The 27,577-nt window shown below is 34.2% G+C and overlaps 1 protein-coding gene across 1 annotated transcript in view; it reads left to right on the forward strand.

Annotated features, from left to right (window-relative positions):
- The first annotated feature begins 2,467 nt into the window (after positions 1–2,467).
- The window catches only part of LOC137923206 (organic cation transporter protein-like), a 55,626-nt gene continuing 30,516 nt past the window's right edge, over positions 2,468–27,577 (forward strand). Inside the window, exon 1 of the mRNA XM_068766386.1 lies at positions 2,468–2,678. The gene's annotated coding sequence lies outside the window, so the exon portion shown is untranslated. The remainder of the gene's footprint in view (positions 2,679–27,577) is intronic.

Raw genomic sequence — 27,577 nt, forward strand, 5'->3', positions numbered from 1 at the left:
TGAATTTACAAAAAGTAAATGTGACCGGTTTATTTCTCCGTTTAGTAATTTGGACAATGAACACATGGCAGAGGTCATTGTACCGTCTATAATTAGAAATGAGAATTAGTGAATGCTCACTGACCTAAACGAAGTCCTAAATTAGCTATCGATAATTAATTAGAAAGTTAAAAAAAACTTTTTTTTAAAAAAAACATTGTTCATTATAATGCACTGTGATACAAATAATTGTGATGTGTTTGAGTTTAATACAAATAATTTTGATACAATAAATTTTATGTTTTTTTTTTTAAACTTTAAACATTTTCGTATAACGGCAAACTTAATGCCAAACGCAGGGAACTGTTTGGGCGGTGCGGAAGTAAGTTGAAAAAGGCAGAAGAAACAAGTTAATATCATAAAACAGGAGAATTAAAAGAGAAAAGTAAAATCAAATTGAGAAGGAAGAGAGTCACATAAAAACACAAATAAATGTGGTAATGGCAATTACATAATGTAATTGCATATAAATTTAATGCGCAACGATTATTGATCATCCTAATATCGAGGAGGAGCGCGTTTCAGAGAAGAATAGCTTTTATTGGAAAGACGGAGTGAGTGAAGTCGGTACTATAGGAGGAATATCTCAGTAGACAATTGCTTGGGGATCGAAGTGTTTTTTTTGTGTATATTGGCTAAGAACTGGAATTTATATGTTAAATAGACAGGTGAAGTGGTAGAAAAGAGTAAAGAGAAAAGTGTAGTTAGTATATGCAAAGAACGGCGCTGTCGGATAGGCATCTATTTTAGATAAGAACGGTAGGAAGATATGTGGTCGAATTTGCGAAAATTAAAAGTAAAAACGTAATTTCGATATTTTTCCAATAAGGGAACAGGGGACATCCAATTGATCATTTAAGCATAGATTTACAAGATTGATGCCACAAACATTCGACAAGTCAATGTTATTTAATTTACGAAATTGCAAATGCAAAACGCAACAAATTATTTTTAAATATAAATAATACAAACTTAATTTATGTACATGTCAAAAATACATTGATAATTTTTAAAAAAAGTATATTTTAAATTAAATACACGGTATTAAGGATGAATCTCGATATTTTGAAATATATCATAGAACATTTGACAGATAGAAACACCAAAAACAAGTTTTACTTTTTTTTAATAATTTTTTTTAAATAAAGATAAATAGAATTATATTTGGCATATTGTTTAACATTGAAATAAGAAATGTATAATTTATAGTCGAATTTTTATTAACAAAACAAGGTAATATTTAATTTGTAAGCGCTAATTTAGTTTTTAAGCTGTGTATTTATTTCTAACTAGCCAGTGATAAACTAGCTGTTAATTAATAGATGGTAGTTATTTTTTAAGCTATTTTCTAATCCAGCGATCGCATGTGCAAGCGGTCGTTTGCGTCGATTCCACGACGAAGCTATTTCTGGCGCTAAACAATAAATAATATAGAAGTTTTTCTGTTCTCTTTCGACTGGGTATCATGGCTAATAGAGAATTATCGGGCAAAAGATATAGCATCTGTTAATATGACAAGCGTTAACACAATGTCTTTTACAATCTTATATTATAAAAGTGTTGTTTTACGAACTTTGACGTACTTTCAGGGTTAGAAAACAAAAACATTTATTTATTTATTTGACACGTGTACCACACATACTATATTTTTTAATTTACTTTTTTATTCTATTGTGTACATAGGTGTTATCTAGAATTTTAATATTACAAATTATATGAACTATACATTTGAACATACTAATCCAATTAGAATTGTAACTAATTTATTAATAATTTCAGTTATTTGTTTTAAATATTGTATTTTTATCTAATATCATTAATAAAACATTTTATAAATATAAAATTCAATATAAATAATCTACATAGAAAATTATAAATGAAGTAGATAATAGTAATTCGAAAAATTATATGTTCTTACAGATAATAAATTAGCGTCAGCTGCTAATAAACCCATTATGCATTAATCTTCAATATAATTTCAATCCTTAAACTGAAATTTCCTATTATTTATCAAATCGATATAAACGTTAAATACTTTTTATTTAATATTTTTATTACAGAATTTAATGTAGTGTATACCAGATAAAGTAGCTTAGATTATAGCAATATTAAAAATTAACCAATAGTCTTAAAATAATAATTATATAATTGATATTTATATTCAATTTTCGAATTCTTTCTAAACTTTAACGTCTCTTTACTACCATGTTATCTATTACATTAATTATGAACTAGATGGTTACTAATCTTGCTATATACATTGTAGCAAGCAAAACTTTTGGAAATATAACACGTGTTTAGAAGCGGCAATGTATCTTGAAGTATTTGTAACCTCATTTTAGATGCGAAATCGGCGTAAGCGCGTGGCGCGATAATGACGTACCAATGCAGTGGAAGTATAGCTATACGGGTTTCGTCGCCAGCGTTGGTCGCACGCATCACGACAGTCGCTCTTAAAACGATTCATTTATTTTAAGTTAAATTAAATTTATTATCATTCTTATTACAAGTAATTACTTATTCGTTCAATGAACACGTGTGTTACGAGGTTATACGTACAAAGTATCGTGAATATATCATTTCGTATGTACTGACTTGTGTTGTGAAATAGGGCATGTGTAAATCATCACTTCTTTAATGTAAGTATTTTCTTTACTACTAAATTAGTTTGTGTTAATAAATGGTTGGTTATGGGTTTATTGGTGTGATATTTCAAGATGCACATGCGCGTTGAGTTAATTGAATTGTAACAGACGCCGGCTCGGTTCGTGACTGCGTCTGGGGCACTGTATTAGGGTGCAAAACATTACTTCATAGGATCGATAATCCCTTGCTCGTTTTATTCTCAAGCTATTGTTACTTTTTGTTTGTTTAAAAATCACTCTTCCTTTCATTATACTGTCTTCCCATCCGGCGATGTGTTTTTTTGCTTCGCGTCATCGTATCCATGTTTGTATTTATAAATGAATGTCAATTTTTGTAAGTTTATAATTTTGAATAAATAATCTTGTTAATTTCTAGCATAAGTTTGATTAAATACTTACACGAGTCTTCATGTATATAACTCGTTACCCTGTCATTATACCGACAAAAATGTAGCCATAAACGTAACACAAAATTAACAATTTTGCCTATAATAAATATTAAAATCTTTATACATGCATGTAACATATGTATTTTAATGTTTATTTTAATCTGGATTAAAAAAAATATAGTAAAAAAAGCCTAAATACGTCATATTGAAATATTTTTATACTTTTGTATTTTTTCGAAATACGCTTTTAGTTGTTTATGTTTTTTGTAATTTTACATTTATTAGCGAAAAATTAACTTTATATTAAGAAAAGAAATCAATAAATATTATTATTCTATTAAAAATTAAATGGAATGTATGCCTAGGATTAATATCGTGATAATTTTTAAATGATAAATGGAAGAGTAACATGAAACAATTGTGAAATCGGCATTAAATGAATAAATGTCGGGTTTCTTGCCAGCTTTTTCTAGAAACAATTGACATTCCGAACCTCGCAGTAGCATATTGACAAAATTACATTGTGACAATGTCTTCACTTTACGATGGTATTTAGCAATACATTCGAAAGAATAAATATTTGATTTATAATAAAAGTGATGGTGATTTATAATAAGTAAATATCTATTTTTGTACTTGTTTCTGTTCATTTATCGATATCAAAACGTTACGACGAGAAAAATATATATAAATATTTGTACATATTTTTTGTGTATATAACTTTAATTCCTCGGTATTGAAGTATAAAGGATCCCAGTCTGTATTCTCAATTGCGATTTGATTGAAGAAGATCTGTTTCGGGTTGTTGAACCTTTTACAATTGAATTCCTTAGAACAGTACGATCGAAGAATAATATTGTTTTATAAACAAGTGTAGACAATAAATATTGATTATTTATTGATGCAATAATGTTTATTATTTAATTTATAGATAAAAACTTTTAATGTATTAGTTATATTATTTTTAAAATTTAAACATTAAACAGTGTAAAACTGGGTGATGTTTTGTTAATAAAATTTAAATATAAGTTTTTTAGTTTTGATCTTTGTTTATCAGGTTTATTCAATAATAATATTTTTTAAAAATGTCTTTAGCTATAAAACACCAAATATGTCGATTGATGTTACATGGGAATATCAAAACCATAAACTTTTTTTATGATTTTTTAGCTTTATTAAAATTAATATGTCGTAAAATAAATACAGGGTACATATTATTAATATAGGTAGAAAGTGATCATCATGCAGATTCAATACTACAAAGTGAACAACTTTGATCATCTATTCAGTACATCATTTGATCAACCAGTTAAAGATGTGTTTACATACGGATAAAAATTTAATCTAAATCTTTAATTTGCATGGTGGGGACGCGTTCTCTTTCATAATGATTGTTTCTATTTATTCTACGACTTTTACGTATTCTTCTCTTCATATTCGTGGGTTCTATTTAAACGGTGATTGAATAATGTTGTTAAGTTAGTAAACTTAAAATGAATCCTATTGTCCATAACATTGAGCAAATTATTGAATATTTTACTATTCAGTTTAATCATAGTGACTAATTTTATGATCATATTTAAAAATTATTTTTGCAAAAACGTTGGTATGTGTAGACACATCTTCATATTTTTTATAATTGTTAGCATCCATTACAATCATTTAGCTCTTTCACTTGCTGCGAAATGTTATAGCTCAGTAAATTGGAACAGTGATATATTTGCATTTTTTGCCGGTAAAGTTGCGACAATGCTGGTATGCCATTAGTTTTTGTTTTTCAATTAAATTTTATAATTATGGCGACAACGAAAATGACTACATATTTATTATGTAGTCATTTTCGTTGTCGCCATTCAATAGAATTATAAATATTTATGCGACATTGATTCGAAGACAATGAATTAAAAATTATTTTTTCTCACGAGTTCATTGTGACCATTACGGAATCTGCAAAGGAAAATCGTTGATGCAACCGACATTATGAAACATATGCTAACTATTTATGACTGTGTATATTTTGTCGTACAATTTATCGTCAAGACTAATTAATACATATATCTAGAGTTGAAAGGTTGGCTTATCATGGAAAGCACTTTTGTATTAAAAATCTCTGAATGAGTGTGGTAGAGTGAGACAGTAGTACATCTGCTTGTCCGCAGGGAGTGTCTTTCAAAAACACATCAGTCTTCTCCACAATTACTTAGCGGAGTAACTATATATCTGTTTATTGCTGATTATTGTTGTTTCTTTATGTGTTTTAGTATAAATCCATAAAATCTAGGATAAACGCGGCGAGGTAGGCGGTGCGGTACTGCGGTGTCGGTAGCACTACGGCTTTATTAAACTATGTATGTTTGTATTTTTAGTTTACTGTTATTTGTTCAATTTTGTTTAATCTTAGACGTTTTCACATTTATTCACGAATATATATATATGTATTTATGATGTAATCTACTGTATAATATTTAATTGTCCAAAATTATTTTTGATCATCTATAACGATTCGTACTCTTTTTTTATTAATAAAAAGTGTTAATTAAAAATTAATATAGATTCGTATCATAGGTGTGTACAAAAAAATGAGAACAACCGTTATAGAATTTTAAAAATTTGAATTTCGAATAAAGTAGCTCTAATAAATTATTTTGTGGTTGAATTGTTTTTTACTGACATAAATTGATGAGACAACGGGGACGTTCACCTTTTGACAGATAATAATAACGTTATGGTTCTGTAATGCAAAAAGATTTATGACCATCATCATGCCAGCCAATAGCAATCTACTGCAAGACATAGGTCTTCCTGAAAGATCTCCACAATGATTTCCTTTCTGGTCTGTGGAGTCTAGAGGGCCTTGATACGCCGCGTCATCGAACTCATGGCTGCCGTTCGAGAACCTTTCTAAGCCAAAGGCTGTCTGTTTCACTATCGAAATAAGATAAATAATATATTATTAACAATTTGTGTATTTGTAATACACCGGATATTATACCAGAAGTCATTAATGTAAACAATAAAGTATAAAATAAATAACTGTTGATATAACAGCGACAAATTGATGTTTTAAAATAAAATATCTACCGCATACAATGTGACGCTGTCGCATTGTGGTCGCTGGACGTGGCGAGACGGGCGGGGCCTGTGACGTCACGTGTCATTTGATGGCACAGATAAATAATAGTAGCATTTAAAAAAGGACATCTCGTTTTTAATAACGATTAATTATGTATAGAAGCAATATCTCTATAACAAGTAAGCTGATATGAAATTAGGCAAACATTTATCAGTGTATTTATTAAAAAAAAGGCACACTAGGGAATACTGAAGAGAAAAATTCTGAGAAAAGGATTTAATAATAATTGAATTTAATATCAATTAAACTGGTTGATTGAAATTAAATATACAAACTTTAAAGGCTCACGATTCAAACAATACAAATCAGTAAATATTGTTCTAATTAGTAGTAAGTAATAATTATTAGTAGTAGTTCTAATTACTAATAAGTAGTTAGAGGTGTAGTAGTAGTAGTACGAATAGTAGTTAGACGCGGAATCTCGCCGGTGGCTTAAGATTAGAGAAAATCTAAAATTATTGTTCTAATATTATTCTTAGGTAAATTAGTACAGTATAGTTAAAAATTTAGATTAATACGTATTAAAAGTAATTATTGTTTACTACCTGTCCTGGCAGACTTTGTACTACTAGAAGTTTTGGCCTGTCCTATTCCAATAAAAAACTAAAATTAATGTAACGTATTGAATAGCGATCACTTTATACAGGCTGATTGGAAACAGGTGTAAAATATTTAAACATCATTGTTGAAAATTTAGCTATGGGTTCATACTATTTAATTTTTCACACCTGTAACGAATCATCCTGTAGATTTATAATTTAAACTTTGTTATAGTGAAAGTATGACCATTGTAATCATGTATTTTTTGTTGGTGGTACCTTATAAATAAATGATAAAAAAAATATGATTTGCGCTTAAAAAAATGTTTAGTTATACTAGTCTACCTTCTATCGTATTTAATCTGTGGTACTGAATGACAGTTAAATTGACGAGTAAATGATTAACTACCATTCGCCTTGTACAGTTATCGTAAGAAACTCGATCTATGGGTGGAACGGTTCAATACAAATTAAATTTATATGAATCGAACGCACTGTCTTATTGAATTCGCGATTCTACGATATTAGCGTGATTTTTTTAATTGCGCCACAGAGTAGCTAAACCGGTAGCGAGTTCATTTCATGTTAAGGTGCTCCCTATCTTTAGATGCGATATTTAATGGAATCAGGCGTTACCTCGCGGAAGTCCATCCTAAGTAAGAAAAGAACCAATATCTAGCCACTTCCGCACATGCAGTGGTAGTCGTGCAATGAAATGCACCGCCCGCCAGCCCGCTGATAAATGCGTATGAGGCAAATAATGTGAATCACATAACTGCCACCACCAAACTACTCAACACGTGTTTCACCCCTCCACGGGGCATCTTCAGGAGTTATGTTACACCGATTAGTGCCAAACACAGAGTGACTCTGTTCTCTGATTTATCGGCGGGCTAGCGGGCGGTGCATTTCATTGCACGACTACCACTGCATGTGCGGAAGTGGCTAGATATTGGTCCTTTTCTTACTTTAGATGCGATGTCATGACATACAAATTATACTGTACCGCCTCGTTAATCCATTTGTATCGTGATCGAATGAAGAATGAGATGATCGGTAGGCGAATGAAAATAAATGACATGGCCAAATGGATTGGCAAGTTGAAGTGGCAGTGGGTGAACCACATTACGCGCAATAGATAGCTGCATGAGCCTCAAGGTCGCTGACCCTACGCCAGACCAGATTAGGCAAGATGAGCGCATTGGCGCATGTTTGCGGAAACCAGTTGAGACAAGACAAAACAGGAACCTCAAGGTTCAGGAGTGGAGACGGATCAGCAATCATAGCGTAGAACATTCACCTCGTTAGAAGACACGTGTTGCATGTTGCTTTTAATGGGTCTTATTGGAAATCCTTGGAGGCATATGTCCAGACGTAAATCAAATCATAATTGTGATAGAGTATTTATATCTGCCAACTCACAATCACTATACAAGAACTTTTCAGCCCTGCCAAAGTCGAAAGTTGTTGGATACAGGCAGCGAAAGACTAGTTATTTGAGTGTACGCCGGCTGACATGACAAAAAAATGTGTAATTATGTCTTTAAATATTGTATATAGATTGACGACTTTATCGTGATTGTTCGTACACTATCTTATTTTCTTTGGATGTTAATAATAATATATCTAATATATAAAATTCTCGTGTCACGGTGTTCGAACTTGAACTCCTCCGAAACGACTTGACCGATTTTTACCAAATTTTACATGCGAATTCAGTATGTCTGAGAATCGGCTACTATCTATTTTCCATACCCCTAAGTGATAAGGGTGGTCCACCCCTAAATTTTATTTTTAATTTTTTAGACAATTCATACAAACCTAAATTTTCACCCCTCTACGATCAACCCTTATCTTACATTTGTTAATTAAAAACTTTAATTTGTTTTTGTAAAACAACGTTTGCGGGATCAGCTAGTAATTTATAAATATAACTAGATGGGATATATGGAAAGAAAAGAGCCTTAACGTATCACGCGAGCCCCACTTTGCAACGTGTGCTCCCCATCTCAAGGAGAGCGGCATCATATAAATTCTGTGCCGATGTTTGGTCACTCGTATATCGCGTCGACTACTGGAATCGATTCGCATTTGGAATTCCTCGGTACGACTGAACGGGCAATATGATATGAAAATTGTATGCGATATTTTCATTCTTTTCGTTCGTACATTTAAATGCGTCGCTTGCATATTTCCTGCGTTCCCGGAGGACATACTGTCAGGATACAGGACATTTATAACGTATTTTTGTATGAAAATCTCAATATCTTCAAGAATATTGGAATCTCGTTCATTGTTTTCGAAATTCAAAATCCAAAACGGGTTTGGAGTTGCAGAGCATTGAAGGTGGTCTGGACTTCTATACAGTCATTTATTCTCTCTGGTGGCTAGGGTGTGTACAAGGACCCTGACAGATTTAGATTTAAAGAAATAAGCAGCTTAACAGCTCGATCTATTGTTATTAATGCTATAAAATTATAAGGTATAATTATTGTCATTATTTCAGTCATTTCAAATGATACGGCATTGGCAAAGCCGTATCATAGTATATGTATATGCAACGGTGGTAAATTTAAACAAATTATATCGCATCATACATTTTCTCGTCTAAAATCCTTCAATGACTTACAAAGGTCTACGACTAGTGTCTCGGCTTTATTGTCAAGCTCACAGTTGCTAAACGAGACGAGAGTTAAGAAAAATATATTCGAGATTTCTCTATGAGATCGAATCAGAAATAAGGCGATCTGTAGACGAAAGAAAGCTTCCTACATAGCACAGCAGATATGTAAGTCGAAGTGGCATTGAGCTCACTACATACTGTGAACAAAAGGCTGCCTAAACTCAAGGTTTCGAGGTGGAACCACAAACCGAGATGTCAGAGAAAATGACGCTAAATGCATTCCGCTTGTACTGTCTCATTGAAAATATTCGGGGGAGTATTGTATTCTGCAGTGTACGTTCTACCATTAAATTACCATGGTATTAAATCTTAGTTCCTACTTCCATTTTATTGTCAAGTCAATTGACTGCCAGCGCCATCTATGAGCGATGTCCAAAGTCAGCGTTCTAAATGCTTAAATCTAAAATAAAATCTTATATTAGAAAGTTTGTACTCTGCAATAAATGTGTCGGCGTGACAGCATTGTATATTCGTGTGATTTGAAAATTGATTACTGTACAAATTTGTAAATACATAAGTTTTAAAAAGTAATTATTGTGGGTAGACGAATAAGTAGATTGCTTACTGTTGCGTAAATATTAAGATGCACTTAGGGCACAAGACGGAGTAGTTACAATGATATTAGAAGATGTTTTTACGTTGTTAGTCGAATAAAAGATTCTATTGAAATCACTTTAGCCGTGGGATGTTCACCGCTGGACATAAGCCTCACAGATGGACAGATCTTAACCAGTTCTCTCCGCCTTCTGGGACGTCCTTCGCTGCAATTTTACGGTACGTGATCTGTGTTCTAGAAGCTTAACGCCCCTGGTCCTCTGCGTATTTTTGTAATAATACCAATGTGTTTCTGCAGCGAGACTGGAAGAGAAAGGAGGGATGGAGAACCGAGTATCATCGCAAGTTTATTTTAACGCTGTTAACTTCTTACTGTGCTTTAATGAGTCTGACTCGTGAATAGATCGTTTGGCCAAACGTAAACATCAGGAACAGATTGATGAATTCAAGTAAAAAAAAATATACCATAATAAACGGCCCCCTCCTTGATGTCTCTTATCTCCATCCAAAGATTGTCTAAGTAAGAAAGGAAAGGACCAATATTTAGCCTCATCCGCACATGTAGTGGTAGTCGTGCAACACAATGCACCGCCCGCCAGCCCGTTGATAAATGCGCATGCGGCAAACAATGCGAACTTCACAACTACCACCGTTAAATCACTCAACACGTATTTCACCCCTTCACGGCGCATCTTTAGGAGTTATGTTACACCGATAAGTGCCAAACACAGAGTGAAAATTCCATTAAATATCTAAAGTTGTCTGGTAGATATCGCCTACAGCGAAATTAATTGTTCCTTTTTTTCCTCTATTATTTTATCTGGCTGTAAAAAAATGTAAATAATTTTGCTTCTTCAGTTTAAGTCTTTTCTTTCGTATTATACTTATGTAGAGTACCCGGCGATAAATATTGGACTTTGGAAAGAGACAATCAGCTAATTTCGGATTCGTAGAGCGTTATCTCTGTTGCACGAAATACAAAGACTGACAAAACGTCACATAGTGAGTGTGGGACAGAGATAGTGTTCTACGAAGCCGAATTTAGTCGATTGTCTCTTTGCTAAGGTCGATGTGCAATATTTATCGCCGGGTATTGTAAATTCATATTCGAACACTTTGTATTCGCGCATATTTGAACAGCGCGTCTCCGACCGCGTCGAACCGCTAAATGAGGTGTGAATAGAAATTAAACGCGGGTAAATATTAATCTTGACGACGGTTTGTTCACTTTAAAATTACCATAGACATTTTATTTCGAAAATTCCTTGGAACATGTAAGCAATTAACGTATTATTCGTTTCGATCGTGAAATAGCGATAAAACTGACCATAGCAATAAACGCGCAGTTATTTATTTCCGGTAAATTACATTTGATAATTATCACATCACATCAACAATAATAATTTTGTCAACTGTAAGAACAAAGCCTTTCTTTTCAGATAGGGTATGGAACAGCAACAACGAACAGTCGTAGCTCAGCGGCAGAGGACAGACTTGCGATTATAGGTAGTGAGTTCGATTCCTGGGACACAGTCTTATATAATTCACATTTTATGCATTAATATAGGATTGCCTCTGCTCATATATAAGTCTCTAGATGATGTGCAGCAGCGTCCTCTGCGTAGCGCAATACTGCATTGTGATCGCCAACTCGCCTGCCAAGCGTGGCGATTATGGTATATCCCCTTATAGATATCTGTGGGGGAGGCCTATCCCTTGTAGTGGGCGTCTATGGTTTGAATAACGGTCTGGTCCATAGAAACAACTATACGTCTTTTTTGATTAGATTAAATACAGATTATTTCAACGTTTTATTGTTTTTAATATACAGTAGACAGTAGTAAGTAGTAGTAAGTTTTTGTATTATATGATTATCGATATATACCTCCCCCTATCGATATCCAATAGGAATGGTAGTGGGTGGGTGGTGGCATGCAGCGTCTTCCGACGACCTTCAGACGACCTTAACATAGTCATCTGTCCACTTCTGTGTGGAAGTCCCATGCTGCTTATCCTTGATCTGGACTTCAGGAACGGTAGTACACGGTAGTAGTAGCACACCTTCTGCAGTCTAAGCTGTAATTAATTTTAATGTGTACTTTCAAAAATTTTAAAACACTTTCTCTTACTATTTTATGTTATTAATTATTTACGAAACTAATGATTTTTGTATAGGGCTTTGACATTAATTGACAGAAAACGATCTATATAAATGCACCCTTTAAAATTTTTACACTTATAATTTACCCTCTTCTTATAAATTACAATAACTATTCACTTCTATAGACCCTGTGATGATTGTTACAATCATTACAACTAGCCTACTTTTTATAAACGTTACCTCTTGTAGTGTTCATTTAAAAGATGATCAAATAAAATCTAGAAGAATCTCATAGTGATCTACAGCGAACCTTGAAGATTAAAATAAGTTTTCAAGGACAAACAACTGGTTTTAATAGTTGACAAAAGTTTAAAATCAATCTTGTACTGCCTCGCAGATGAATTTAATAAATAAAACACGATTTTACCAGTTTCACTAAATAAAACAAACTTGTAATCACCCTAACTTTGCTTTCAACGAAATAAACTACACAGAGAACAATCTAAGGCAGGGTATCCCAACGTGGGGCCCACGCCCCACAGATAGGCCATTCGGTTGTTAAAGGGGGCAATACAAAAGTGGACTCGACACGAGTTTAAACCTTTCGCTTTAATATAATTATTATGTACGTTACATAGAGTCGCGTAAGAATATATATATATATATATATATATATATATATATATAGAGAAAGATTAAGATGGGGCATGGCATAATAAAGGTTGAAAAAATCTGATCTAAAATATATTATAATGTGTTTTTAACAATATACAACAACGAGAATGGTGTGTTTAAATCTAGAAATAGTCGCGGTACATCATGGGTCCAAGTCGGATTGACAATCTAATGCAGGTACATGGCTTGCTATCATTATTCACACCCACATCTGTTCCTTAAGCAATAGTCGCACATCCGTTAATTTTTAAAACACCACGTGTCCTAAAAACTATAATGTTATGCGTGGCAGATACAATCAGGTAATGTTGGTTGTTCTGGGCTACCTTCGACATCTCTTAGCTTAAACAATAACACATCTACATTACTCCACATCTGTTAGATTAAACAGTAGCATGCCTCCTAAATGATTATTAAGGTGAGTTCTTATTTCAAAATTTCCCAGTGAAAACTATTTTACATGTATCAACTTGTAAAATGATTATTATTTTAATTTGTGCTTTTAACAAATGTCATTTATGTTAATATTATTCTTGTTTATATCTCCATTGATAGATAAAGAACTTTAAACTCATGATACTTTTTTTAAAATATATTTACATTTTTACTTTTTTATTATTTACAGCATCTATATACGATGCCTATCCTACCTTTTATGTACATACATTATTATCCTTTGCGTGAATGATATCGAATATATTCACTTTACTAAATGCATTTTTTTCAAAATTGGTGTGTATTTTGAATCGATACGAAAATTAACATGAGATAGGATGTTAAAAGTATATTATGGAGTTATGAAGTATATTTATATATCTATGAAGTAAATTTTTTTTTGTAAGTCTATGGATCCTTTCGAATAGTAGTAATAGTAAGTTCAAATAAACAAAATGAGAAACAAGTAAGCTGTAACATATGAAGTTATAAAAAAACGGAAACAAGCAAGAAATTAGTTTTTGACGAATAAATCCAATCCTATAGGCTGCTTTGTTTCACTTGAAAGCGAACAGGACAACACATACTCAACTTACACTAAGTGGAGCCTGTACAATGGCAAAAGGATCTCTTATTCGAAATAAAAAGGCTATGTTAAACTAGGGGTGGAGGTCGTTTTTAATGTTTTTCATATAATATTAGATAGCTTGCCAGCGATCCCATGCCGAACACAGTTTGCACACATCCCAACGAAAACACCGCATTATATAAATTTCTCCTATTAATAAAGACGGATATATATTTATAATAAAAGTAGTTTTTTGATTAGAAATGATAATAATTACATTTACATCTAATAAACATATAATTGTAATAGATATAATATAACAAACAACGTTAGACAAGTCAGTAATAGAATAACAATATAAAACAGTATAACACTGAGAGAGTATTTTTTGTATATTCATGTTTCGGATTTAAATTTGAATATCTCGTGATTCCAGAACTTGTTGTAATTCTCATATAAATACAAAGCGGCGGGTTTAATATCTACGCAGATGTTTTTGTTTCGCTGTGCAGTTTGCGATTGCTTAGATTGCTCATGCATAATTCAGGAGCACCGCCATCATGGCGCGCATGCCGAAGCGCAATTATTAACTGCTCCTTCCATTAAAGGGTTAATCTACGATTAACTGGCGCAGTATCCGTTGTTATTTAAACAAGCAAAATACATTGACTAATTTAGCCAAATTGCTGCTTAGTTTCTATCCTGGCCTGCGATGAATTAAATGTATGGCGTTTTCGTTGTTCATTTGCATTTCCTTTGCGTGGTTTATTAACATAATTCTATTTATGTTTATCTAATTGTTTTATTTATTCAATTAGGGTTTCATCATCTTCTTAATATCAGCCAATATACGACTACTGCAAGGTAAACGTCCAAAAATAGCTACTTTGACCAGTCTGGCGTTGCCCGCATCCACCGGCTTTCAGTCGTTGGTCCATCTAGTGGAAGTCTATCTTTTTTTTTATATGGTCTCCGCTGTTGGGGACCTCTCGTTCCCCTATCTCGCGTGGGACAGGGACTTTTTATTTCTAGTAATTTATTCATATTTTTTATTATTATCATTCTTCTCTTTCATGTATCATCTTATCTGTCGTACTGTTTCTTTCATTCTACAATTTTCCCAGTCTTTCTCTTTCATTCCATTAGCCATACATCCATCCTCAACCACTACATTCTAGGTTTCCTTACTATTTTATTTTGCAACATTACATTTATTGTTATTTATCAAATATTTAACACGTATTTGGTGGAAGTCTATCTACACCGTTGTTGAGTGATTTGGCGGTGGCAGTTGTGTGATTCGCATTGTTTGCTGCATACGCATTTATCAAGCAGGCCGGCGGGCGATGCACTTTGTTGCACGACTACCACTGCATGTGCGGAAGTGGCTAAATATTGGTCCTTTTCTTACGTATCTACACCGAGTCTGCCGACTCGTGTTCGCCACTCGAAAACCTTTTGTCTCCGACAACTGTTGGTGGGAGTACATTTCAGACGAGCAATTTTTCGTGACATATTGTTCACCTTGATCGTTCTCTTCTCGTTTCTGATTTGATCGTGCAGCAAGCTTTGAGTATAGCACTCACCATTGCTCTCAGGGTCACCTAGTGCCTTCTTCTAAAGTCCATCATAAACCACCTCGTCTCGGATCCGTAGGTCATCACCGCAATCTGCAAATGCGATTCGAGCATCAGTGTAAGTCAGACCAAGAAAATTACTAAATCTAACATTATTACTTTGTAGGCACTTGTGTTAAGTGGTTTTAGTCATATAACGTTATGTTTACGTATCAAGAAATAATCTAATAAGTGACCTAATAATTGGGTTTCGTTTCTTCTGTTATCATTATCGCAATGCGTTATCTTAGTCGCAAAATCCCATAAGCTTATGCCAAGGAATTATCTCTGCGTAAGCTATGTATGCTAACCAAGGCATACCATGTAATCTTTAACTATCCTGCGTATACGTCGAATAACAAAATTAAGGTTAAATTGAGTATTTTTTGTGACCTCTCGGTCCCCTATAATTTTATGGACAGTGATTTTGATTTTACAAAAAAAAAATTCGGTACAGTTTTATTTATTTATCTTACGTTCGTATATGTTTATTTGGCATTCTATCTTCTTTCTTCCTTCATATTTTTTACGATGTTACATTTTTTTATACATTTTATTTTATATCTTTTTTACATTTTCTTTAACAATTCTCAGTTAACCAGAGTATGTAGATGCTGAAAGTGAGTCGGAAAGGATCAAAGTCGGAAAAGAAATGTCGACCAAGAAAACAGTGAGCTGTGATATGTGCTAAGAAATTATGAAAGTGTAATTATATATAAACTTCAAAACTTATAGATATATCTAATATATAAAATTCTCGTGTCACGGTGTTCGAACTTGAACTCCTCCGAAACGGCTTGACCGATTTTTACCAAATTTTACATGCGTATTCAGTATGTCTGAGAATCGGCTACTATCTATTTTCCATACCCCTAAGTGATAAGGGTGGTCCACCCCTAAATTTTATTTTTAATTTTTTAGACAATTTTTTTTGGTTTTTATTTTATTATGATACAGCACACAAAAATACATACAAACCTAAATTTTCACCCCTCTATGATCAACCCTTATCTTACATTTGTTAATTAAAAACTTTAATTTTTTTGCAAAACAACTTTTGCGGGATCAGCTAGTTTTTATATACAAATTACCAAAGTTATTTTCCTAGAAATGTATCAATTTTTTTTTTGCTTATGTCACAGAACAGGTTTATTTATAGTACACAATCTGTATAAAACTTACTAAATAGAGTGTTAAAAAGAAAATATTATAACAGATAACAAAGAGAAATATTTATAAAATTTGTAAATGCGCACTAGTAAATGTAGTTTATCGTCTCGATCGCAAAAGTATTAATAATTTTTCACAGATGTTAATAAGTTGCAGGCCGATGGCTGTTGAGGCCGTAAGGTTTTCGAGGTGATCACGTAGCGGTAGTCGTGGGGCAGGTAGACTCCTCTAGGTAAACGAGGGAGGTAGTTTAGGTTGCCGCAATTGTTGAATGCGGGCGGCGCAAGAGGGATCATTGTAGCGATCTTTTGGGGAGGCTTATGCCTTGCACTAGGCGAGTCTATCGGCTGATATGATGACCATGATCACCATCATGATCATCACGATGACGGTGATAAATATTTTTTTAAACATAATCGATTTTTACTGCATATACTATAAAACCAAGCTCTTGGAGCTACGTGCGGTGAAGACAACAGCTATACACTCATTTGCTCCAAGTGAAAACAAATGCCGCATAATTAGTCTTTCTCTCTTATTTGTATTTTTATACAAAAGTGCTCTCCATATTACGCTAACACTTTAAATGTGAGGCAAATCAAAAGATAACGTTTTAATAGTAGCTCTATATTAACAAATCACGCCGATTTAGCGTGAATGTGGCGATGATAATTTTACTTTTTAAAAGATAAAAAACTAAAAGTCTTAACTGAGGCAAGATAAAACTTATATCTAATTGGTACAGGTTATGCTAACATGCATAATCAATTTATATTTTTTTCTGAGTCATTGTGATTATGTAAAACAGATGACGATATGTTATATTTTAAGTGGCAAGTGGTAAGTCATTTAGTGTGTGGAACAGATGGTCGCACAGACCGCACCGCACAGAAAATTGGAAATATATTTATTCCTGTAGGCATTTACATACGCTGTTAAACTGTCCATTATTTTAACACTATAAATAGTCTATCTAGTACTACCACCGGCTCCGTACGCTGATCTGTTGACAAGAGAAGGTCAGAAACTGAAATTTAATAATGTTTTATATGTACATTAAAATATAAATCATGTTAATGAGTCAACTGACCAAGTTACACACATTTAGATCTACTAAAATAATACTATAATAAGATTTATTTATTATACTTTTATTTTTAGATTTAAAACTAAAAAAAAGATCTGCAGTATCTCCTAAGACCATGATATGATATTTTACTAACATTATTCGTGGGCCGCTTCATATCGGTCTCATTGGGGCTCAAAGGAGAAGGCCTATGTCAGTAATGGAAGTCGTACTGCTGAAATGATAATGGCGTCCATCAAGTGAAAGCTAAAAGGTTCCAAAAGTAATCTGTGACTAGCTCGTAAGAACGGTTTTATTTACGTAAGAATATTCTTACTACAGTACACTTCACCTTATCTCCAGCTGTCTTGTATTTCTAAGTCTCCTCCTTGATCTTGAGCTTGAGTTAGGGAAAAACGTAGAGGTAGTATCGCCTTCATGAGCGACGGTTACCTGCGCCCATCATTCCTAGAATTTGGCAGAAAAGTGGTGCAGGCTGCAATAAAAGAAAAACAAACTCGGAAATAGAAAAAAGGGTATATGCAAGTCAAGAAAAAAATCAAAATAAAATATATAAGGCAAAGTGAAAAAAGTATTAAGTGTAAGTTTTTTTTGGAAAGAAGTAGTTAAATGGTGCCAAATAACAAGAGAAATGTAAATAAAAAAATATATATATAAAGAATCTGGCATAAAAAATAATCTGCGATAATTAATAAAAAACTGCGATCAAGAAATGTAGATGAAGGTAGAAGATGCAAGAAAGGTTTGCAAGCGAAGAATGATCATGTGAAGCGTAATAGAAATGAATAAAATATAATGTGAAGGTTCGTCCTTCACATTATATTGTAGAGAATGTAGAGTAAAAATTGAAAAAGTCACCCGAATTTATAAGGTCTCTGCCTCACCCAAGGCAGGGGAAACTACAGGCCCCCAAAATCGGGGGTTGTAATACAGTCGACTTACAAATACACTTTACTTTCAAGTTTTATTATCATTGAAATTCCCTATTTTTTCAAGTTTTTGTTTATGGGACTTGAATAGTTTATTGTTATAATAAAAAATTAAATTGAATATACTTGATGCAGTCTAAATCTGTCAGATAGTGTTAATTTGCGAAGTATTTCGATTTAATGATATTTTACATTTCCTACGTTTCACTAAAGCCGTTACAGTTCCAATTGATTACGTATTACTGTTCGCTTAAAATAAAGTCTCTGATAAGCATTTGAGCGGGGAATGTTGACTTGATTTATTTGTATGTATTGTAGATTTCAACCTGATGCTTCGAGGTTTGGGAGTATAGACCAGACACGTAAGCGAGTCTAGGATATGCGTCAAGGTGGACATACGATCTCAAGGTTGATGAAAGTTGCTAGATGCAGTGTGAATCCAACCGGTTCTATTGGTGATGATGACGATTATAGATATGATTAGGAAAAAAACAGACACATCACACACACATCATCCTTGAGCGATTATGAAAGATATTAAAAGAAATATGTTATATATTTTTTACATAACTAACATCCTTTCACATCCGTGATTGAAGACGGAACTCCGCACAGGTTACCGAGTCATACACAACAGAACCAAATGCTACTCCGCCCGCTCCCTAACCGCGAACGGCGTGGGCTAACCAAAGCTAGATCCGGATCTCTCCTTGACTCGCCTGTGGTCCACGCTGCCGTCCCAAGCCGCATACACACAACACCAACACAAACAATACACAGCTCTATATCTATGCGCTTTACTATGTGCATACGTTTTCATGCAACTGGTACGCGCCCGAACAGCTGTTTTGTTTTAAAGTTTACGGACCCTTCCGCTCCGTGAACTCATATCAGCTGAAACTGTAAAAGCCCTCCGTCTAACAGTAACAACTTCAACAGAGTGTAAGTAATAAATCTGACCTAGAACATTTATTACTTTTTTTCAGGAAATTGTGAAATCTTTTCTTAACTGACCAGTTTTCGGCGAAAGGTTTATTTATACCAAATTAATAATCTCTGAACCTTTTTTAATTTATACGCTTAACCAATTGGCGAACGCAAATAATAACAAAGTGACGATATCGATATGTTTCGTAAAAATTAAATTGTGCGTCACTATTCTCCTCAAGGGACTAAATGGAATTTACATATCGCGAGAAGCCTTGACTCCCACTTGCAAACATTTAACGTGAACTTGAATCATACTGATAGGTCGTGATCAATTCATTTGTTTTCATTTAGACACCGGCGTCGTGTTTGTTTTGCCACTATATCGATATATTCGATAGACGCCTCCAACTCATTGATTAGGGATGTATTTATTTATATCGTACACGATAAACTGTGACAATTTTTTTTATCTCACACTTGCTGCATTGACAGACCTCGTACTAAGTTAATACACGTTTCGTAATAGCTAAGATATTAATCTATTGTAATATAATAATAATAACATATAATTTATTTCACAATTAACAAGTATTTCTAAATAGACTAGTTAACACACTATACCGACTACACATGACATGAAAGTAAAAGAATAAAACGTATTAAAGTGACCATTTCATTATTAACGTAGAGATATATTAAATTACAATGCTATATAAGAAAAAGACCAATATTTAGCCACTTCCGCACATGCAGTGGTAGTCCTGCAACAAAGTGCACCGCCACAGAGTCAGACTAGACTAGACTCTGTGTTTGGCACTAATCGGTGTAATATAACTCCTGAAGATGCCCCGTGGACGGGTGAAACACGTGTCAGCAGGCTGGCGATATATATATATATATATATATATATATATAAGTGTGTGTGTGTGTGTATATGTAGTATATGTGCCATGTGTATATATATATATATAAGTAGGCTATGTGTACAAATATCAGCTATGTGCCAAAAAATGCGAGAGGGTGAACAACCTCATAATGCTATTATGATCATAATTATATATATATTTATTTATTATATATAATTATGACCATAAAAGAAACTTCATAAGACATTTTACCCTTAGTTGCAAGTCTGTCGCACTATCTGACCCCCGGATGGCTATCGATACAGACCGACAAGTATTGGCAAATAGGTCATCGATATGTTATCATTCTATAATAAGTACAACACTACGTTTATCAATATTATACGATTTAGCAATCCCTAACAGAGGTTATCTTTGATGTTAAACGCGGTTTGATTCGAGCTAATGCACGTTATTGGGTCAAAGGCAGATGATTTAGCATCATCTGTTCGCCTATAAATAAAACTATTACGGGGGTGTATTATGAAATATGTTAATAAACTCAAGAGATTACTTTGATAAACACAAGTCTATCTACGTATTGCCATAGAGTTAGTAGAGTTTCGTATTGAAAAGAGAGACACTACGTTGTACAGGGGGATTGCCTGTTGACGATGGTGCTTATAGAAGTACAATAAATCTTAATCAATGATTTTTTTCTTCTACTCGTATATTCAACAGATATAGCATACGTGCCTTTTTTTTTAGAATTTCCCTTTTTTGTAACATATTTTTTTCGTTCGCGATTCACCATGTTAGTAGTCTTTAAAAAGTATTTTTTAAACTTAAATAATTAACACATTCCATGCCACGTGGGGCGTATGCAACCCCCACTGCACTTTCCGTTTAAGCCATTTGCAGTTCTCTTTGAAAACCAAAGGATTCTTAAAAATGAATTGTAGGGTCGGATATAGATATCTTCACGTAAGAAAAGGACTAATATTTAGCCACTTCCGCACATGCAGTGGTAGCCGTGCAATGCCATGCACCGCCCGCCAGCCCGCTGATAAACGCCTGTGAGTTGACTCTGTGTTTGGCACTAATCGGTGTAACATAACTCCTGAAGATGCCCCGTGGAGGGGTGAAACACGTGTTGAGTAATTTGGCGGTGGCGGTTGTGTGATTCGGATTGTTTGCCGCATACGCGTTTATCAGCGGGCTGGCGGGCGGTGCATTTCATTGCACGACTACCACTGCATGTGCGGAAGGGGCTAAATATTGGTCCTTTTCTTACTTAGAATGGACTTCCGCGAGGTAACGCCTGATTACATTTAATATTAAAGATATCTTCACATCACGCATGCGCGTACGTAACGCATATGTAAATTTATAAGTTTGTTCCGCTAATTATAGCTTTATTGTGTAAAGCATATGTTTTAAACGAGTTTTTTTTATTTTTAAAGTGAGGGTGGTATACGCCCCACGCGACTTGAATGGGAAATCTTCAAAAATTGCCGTGGCACGGAACGTGTTAATAACTGTGTTCCAATCCTGTGGGGCCCACCAGTGCGGAAGACTTGAAGCCTGGTTTCTACGTTTTGAGATGCCTAAGCTCTAGTACCCGGGTCTCATATATGACTATGTAACGTTTGATAGCCGCCTCTACGCATCTCATGTATTCCTTCTCCTCCGTTCTGTCTACCTTATCGCCATGGCATCTACGCTAAATACTATGGATTCTATTTCCTTTTCATTTATTGGTAGCTATCAATCGATTATCCAATTTATTATGTGTATATATGTATATAATATCGAATTAACTTTAATCTCATGATAAAAGAAAAATGTTAATATTATTATAGTTTTTACATAATTTAACTACTTGATTAAGACATTATATTTAAGTTTTCAAACAAAATTACTAGGTATTTTCGGTGGCGCGTCATAACAATGGTGTGAGAATAGAATCGTTAATCTGTTTGTATAAAAACAGTAAATTGTCGTGCAATTTTCGATGGTCTACCAGGAAGTTCATCCTAAAATACTTTTGATTCGATAGAGATAGAGATATTGTTGATTCGAAGTTGTAGTAGCAGTGGTTGTGGTATTCAACGTAACTCGAAGAATAGCTGGTCTAAAGTGGCAGTAGTGGGCAGGGCAAATCGCTCATGTAACCGAAGGTCGTTGGGGCCGAAAGGATATCAAGTGACAACCTCAAGCCGGTAGACGCGGCGTGGGTAGACCACCAGGTGGACCGACGGTTTAATTGAGATCGTGGGAAGAGATCTTTGGGAGAGACTTATGCCTTGCAGTAGGTGTTCACTGTTGAAAAGAAGTGGCAGTGGATATGCTATATAGCGCACAGAACAGATGGCCATTGGGGCCCTAAGGTAGAGACAACGAACCGGCAAGCGGAGCATATGACTTCAATTTAAATTCTGTTATTAATAATAAAATAAATATTGAAACGATTTGTACTTGCACATGATCATATGGTTAATTTATCTACGGGACCCATTGATAATTTTATAATTACCTCAAGTCATGGAGTCATCGTTGTTTTAAATTGATCTACGAAATTGAATCTTATGTATTATTTCATTATTATTAAGAGAGAGAAAGAGAGAGCCGTTAAAATATCGTTCTTTTTTCGTTAATTCATTTATGATTACATATATGCTAGTATAATTATGGCCAGGGCTGTGTCCGCCTGGTACATTAGGTACTTTATTTAACTAATTTAAATGAAAAAATGAAATGACAATTTAAAACTATTCTACCAGGCCAACTAGCTGGGTATACTAATGTCCATGCAATATTTTAACCGCACTCATATTTATCTAAAATGATAGACACCGTGTTATCTGCATGTTATTTATGTTATCAGCAATGTTATTTAACATTATCGACATGAGAGTAATCTATATTGGTTTTGTTATTGTGTACACTTGATTGGCTTAACCGCAGTGACCCTGTACGAACTTGGGAAGGCCTTCATCTTCAGAGAGCAGTTTCCTGATTACATTCGCGGCAAACCGCAGCTTATTAAAAATTAAATTATTATTTTTTATATATAGATAAGTTTGTATGCAATTTATGTTTTATCTTCATTCAATGCGGACTTAGTTGATAACGTCTCCCAACAATGGCTCATCATCATCAGGCCTCCCCCAGATGTCCAATAGGACCGGTTAGAATATCACCTATCTTGTGAGTAACGAGGGCTGTCGACAAGAGTCATAAAATAGCTATGTAACAACATAAATGGTTAAAAAAAATACTTCTCTAAAGATTTTACACCAATAATCAATCAAACTGTATATTTCGAACGTGTACCACTATTGGAAATCATTGCACTATATATATATATATATATATATATATATATATATATATATGTGTGTGTGTAAGCTAAACCATTACCCAATTGACAATTGATATCTAATTCAGTTACATTCAATTAAATTTAATGGAGCAATAAAAACTAGTACATATTAATAAGTAAATAGCTCATAGAGTTAGATAGTAATGTAATTAGTTCTCACGGTTAAGAAATGATTCACACTGAGCGAGTTACGAGAATTATAAGGTTAATTTACGGATTGACTACTTAATTACGTCATTTAATTGAACGATACATTTGACCCTTGCAACTGTAGTGCGGTGTGATAATAAGATAAGCCTTTTGCACTTATTAACTATGTATAGAATGTTGATAAAAAATATGTTATTATATTAATATATATAAATGAGATCGCCAGGAATGGTACGTGGTGGTGTTTACGTTTTTTTTTTTTGGTGGGGCTCTCGTACCCCTAATTTGTTGGGATCAGGGGCTTTATTTACAAAATGAGTTTTTCAATTATTTTATTTTTATTCTTCACTTACTTTTATACATATCAATTTCTTTTGTTCTTACCTTTTATCCACCAATATCTTGCATTTTTTTTGTTCTTTCATTCCTTCTTGCTTTTACCGCTTTCCTTCCATCATCTTATTACTCTTAGGTGGCTAAGTACATTTCTTTTATTCTTTATTTTATTACTTATCCTATTTTTTATATCACAGTTTTCTTTTTTTTTTTGGTTTGACTTTTTTAATACAATACTACACTTTTCTAATTCTATTTTAGTCTATTTTACTATTATTAATTGACTAGTTATTTTATGTGCAGTTTAATTGGTACCTACTTATCTATACTGTTTTATTCCTATTAACAGTATCCCTCACCACCCTGGTGTTTACGTTGGGCTTTATAACGAACGTTCAAGGTCACCTAGAGAATAAAGTACAGGACTATCCTCATACTTTCGCTGAGAGATCGAATCAGGAATCAGAAACAGAAGAACCAAGCTCTCCGATGCAGCTCAAAGAATTGCACGTGACGTGGCAGTTGAAGCCGAAAGGTTATGGAAGCGCCCACGAGGCGGTAGACGTGGTATGGGTAGGCTGCCACTAAGTAGACCAACATAGTGAAGGTTGTGAAGATCTTTTGGAAAGGCCCATGCCTTGCAGGCGTCTTTCAGGTTGACATTGTGACGATCATGTGATATTGTATATAAAAAACAATGTATCCTGCTATCTTGTCCGGGTTTTATTTGTGAAAAAATTAAATCTTTATTAACCAATAAATAAAAGTTTCACGAAAATTCATAAAGAATGTTGCGGAGACAACAAAAGAGGCGTATTAAATAAATAAAGTTTGTAAGATGCGTGTAAAACTAAACGAATGTGGAACTATTTTGTTTCAAAGACAGATCTAGATGTCGTTAGGGGCATAAAGAGGAAGCTAGCTCCGTTCCTGCACTTGATTTGCAATCCGTCCAGGCCCCGATTATCGCGAGCATAGCCTTAAGCCTAACTGTATTATAGTGTCGTTTGTATATTGTTAAAACTGTTCACAATATACAAGCAGTAACTTAAATTACAGTCTATATAGTTTAATTCGTTAAGTCTTTGCGTGGGAGCATTACAAGTTCTGAAAACAAAATGTAATATGTAATTTACGAATGCAATTAACAATGCACAATTGTTCAATTTATTATGTAATTACTTATAGTATCATATGTGTACATTACCCATCGATAAATGTTGCACCACACCACTTATGCGACGTTTTGTAAGACGTGCGACAGAGATAACGCTCTACGAAGCCGAAATTAGCCGATTGTCTCCTTCCAAAGTTCGAAGTGCAATATTTATTGCCGGGTACTACACATATATGATCACATAAGTAATTCAAAGTGAATAATTGTGCAAAAGAAGAACACTAAAGCAAGCCAGTGCTTTGCTAGTCTATTAGCGCCGTAAATAATTTATTGGATCTAATTTAATCGCGAACGTAGGGACGTATGTACGGGAAGTCAGCAGCTTGCATTAAGCTCGCCCGCACGCGGTTCGAAAAGCTTTTAAGTTCTGAAAAGTAAGAGGAGCTTACACAGACCGAGACAAAGCTTTTTAAGTGGTGTAAAGGGAATATTAAAATGAGCATTATATTTGATTACGGCTCGTCTTTAATATCAGCTATAGATACTTTATAATTTATATATATATATATATATATATATATATATATATATATATATATATATATATATATATATATATATATATAAGTCCGGACAGGTTTATGACCTCAATAAATCTAACACACTACAGCATCCCGACTATTGAATGAAAAAAAACTTAAAACCAGATAATTTATCTCGAGTAATATCAGTTGGTGTAGAGTTTTAGTGTAGCAGCGTATGTTCGAAAGATCGACGGTGACACCGAACGCTTAATTTTTTTAGTAGGTTCATAGCATACGCTTGAAGTAGACGACTGTGATATATATGTGACAATCGGTCCAGTTTAGTAAGTCCAACTCCGAAAAAAAGACCACTCGACGAATCCTACTTATATACAGCATGTTTGAAGACAAATGTCTTTGACCAATGTGTGTTGCCGGTGATGACATGGATTCGAGACGCGGTCACTCACGACGGGTCAAAAAGAGACTCAAGGTCACCCAGAGACCAATGGAGAGGGTTGTGGTAGTTTCCCTCCGAGATCAAATCAGAAATGAGGAGATCCGCAAAAGATTTAAGATCACTGACGAAACTCGAAGAATTGCTCGTATGATGAAGCAACGGGCAGGGCACATCATTCGTAAAAAAGGACCAATATTTATCCACTTCCATACATGCAGCGGTAGTCGTGCAACAAAGTGCAACACCCGCCAGCCCGCTGAGAACACACACAGTGTCACTAATTGGCACTAATCGATGTAACATAACTCCTGAAGATGCCTCGTGGAGGGGAGAAACACGTGTTGAGTGATTTAACGGTTGCAGTTTTGTAATTCGCATTGTTTGCCGCATGCGCATTTATCAGCGGGCTGGCGGGCGGTGCACTTTATTGCACGACTACCACTGTACGTGCGGAAGAGGTTAATTATTGGTCCTTTTCTTACTTAGGATGGATTTCCGTAAAATATCGCCTGATTCCATTAAACACATCACTCGTGCAACCGATGGCCATTGAGGCTGAAAGGTTTCCTAGTAGCGACCAGGAGCCAGTAGACGCGGCGTAGATAACTCCCCCCCCCCCCATTAGACGAAACACCGAAGAGGATGAGGACAATCAGCCACGAGAATACCGATTCGATGGAAAAGACGAGAATATTTTTTAAAAAATGATATTATAGTTAAAGGATTTATTTATTAATATTTGGTTCCAAACTTCTTAGGCTCAGGGGCATCGCTACAAATGGCTTACGAGAAAATCAGATCCGGTTTTAGTAACGCGAGAAGCGTTTTCGTAATGAAAACATATTGAGACATAAGCCGATTATAGACGAACGGTTTGGAAATTTCTGGAACATTTTAGTTAACAAAGTTCTTTCTCGTATTTATATAATATTAATGGTCTAATTTCTTACTAGAAAGAATATGTTCCAAATATTTACAATTGTATTTTTGTACCCACTTTAGGTAAAACAAAAAAATGTCTAATACATTATGAGGCTTGTAACTTGTATGACAACTGCATTATTGCAATAAATGTATAAATAGTAATAATGCAAAAAAATGAGCTTCCAAGGACTGACTTGTGATCGTATGTTGCGGGTTCCATTCTCTGGACATATATACAGTCTTATATATAATACACGTTGTGCATTAATTATATAGCAGTACTATCTACGTATCATAATACCACACTGCGATTGTCAACCCGTCAGTCAAGCCTGGCGAATA

Source organism: Battus philenor, unplaced genomic scaffold (assembly GCF_028537555.1).
Source record: "Battus philenor isolate CCGP_79_NKW_IND1 unplaced genomic scaffold, ilBatPhil1.0.hap1 SCAF_21, whole genome shotgun sequence".
Classification (NCBI taxonomy): domain Eukaryota; kingdom Metazoa; phylum Arthropoda; class Insecta; order Lepidoptera; family Papilionidae; genus Battus; species Battus philenor.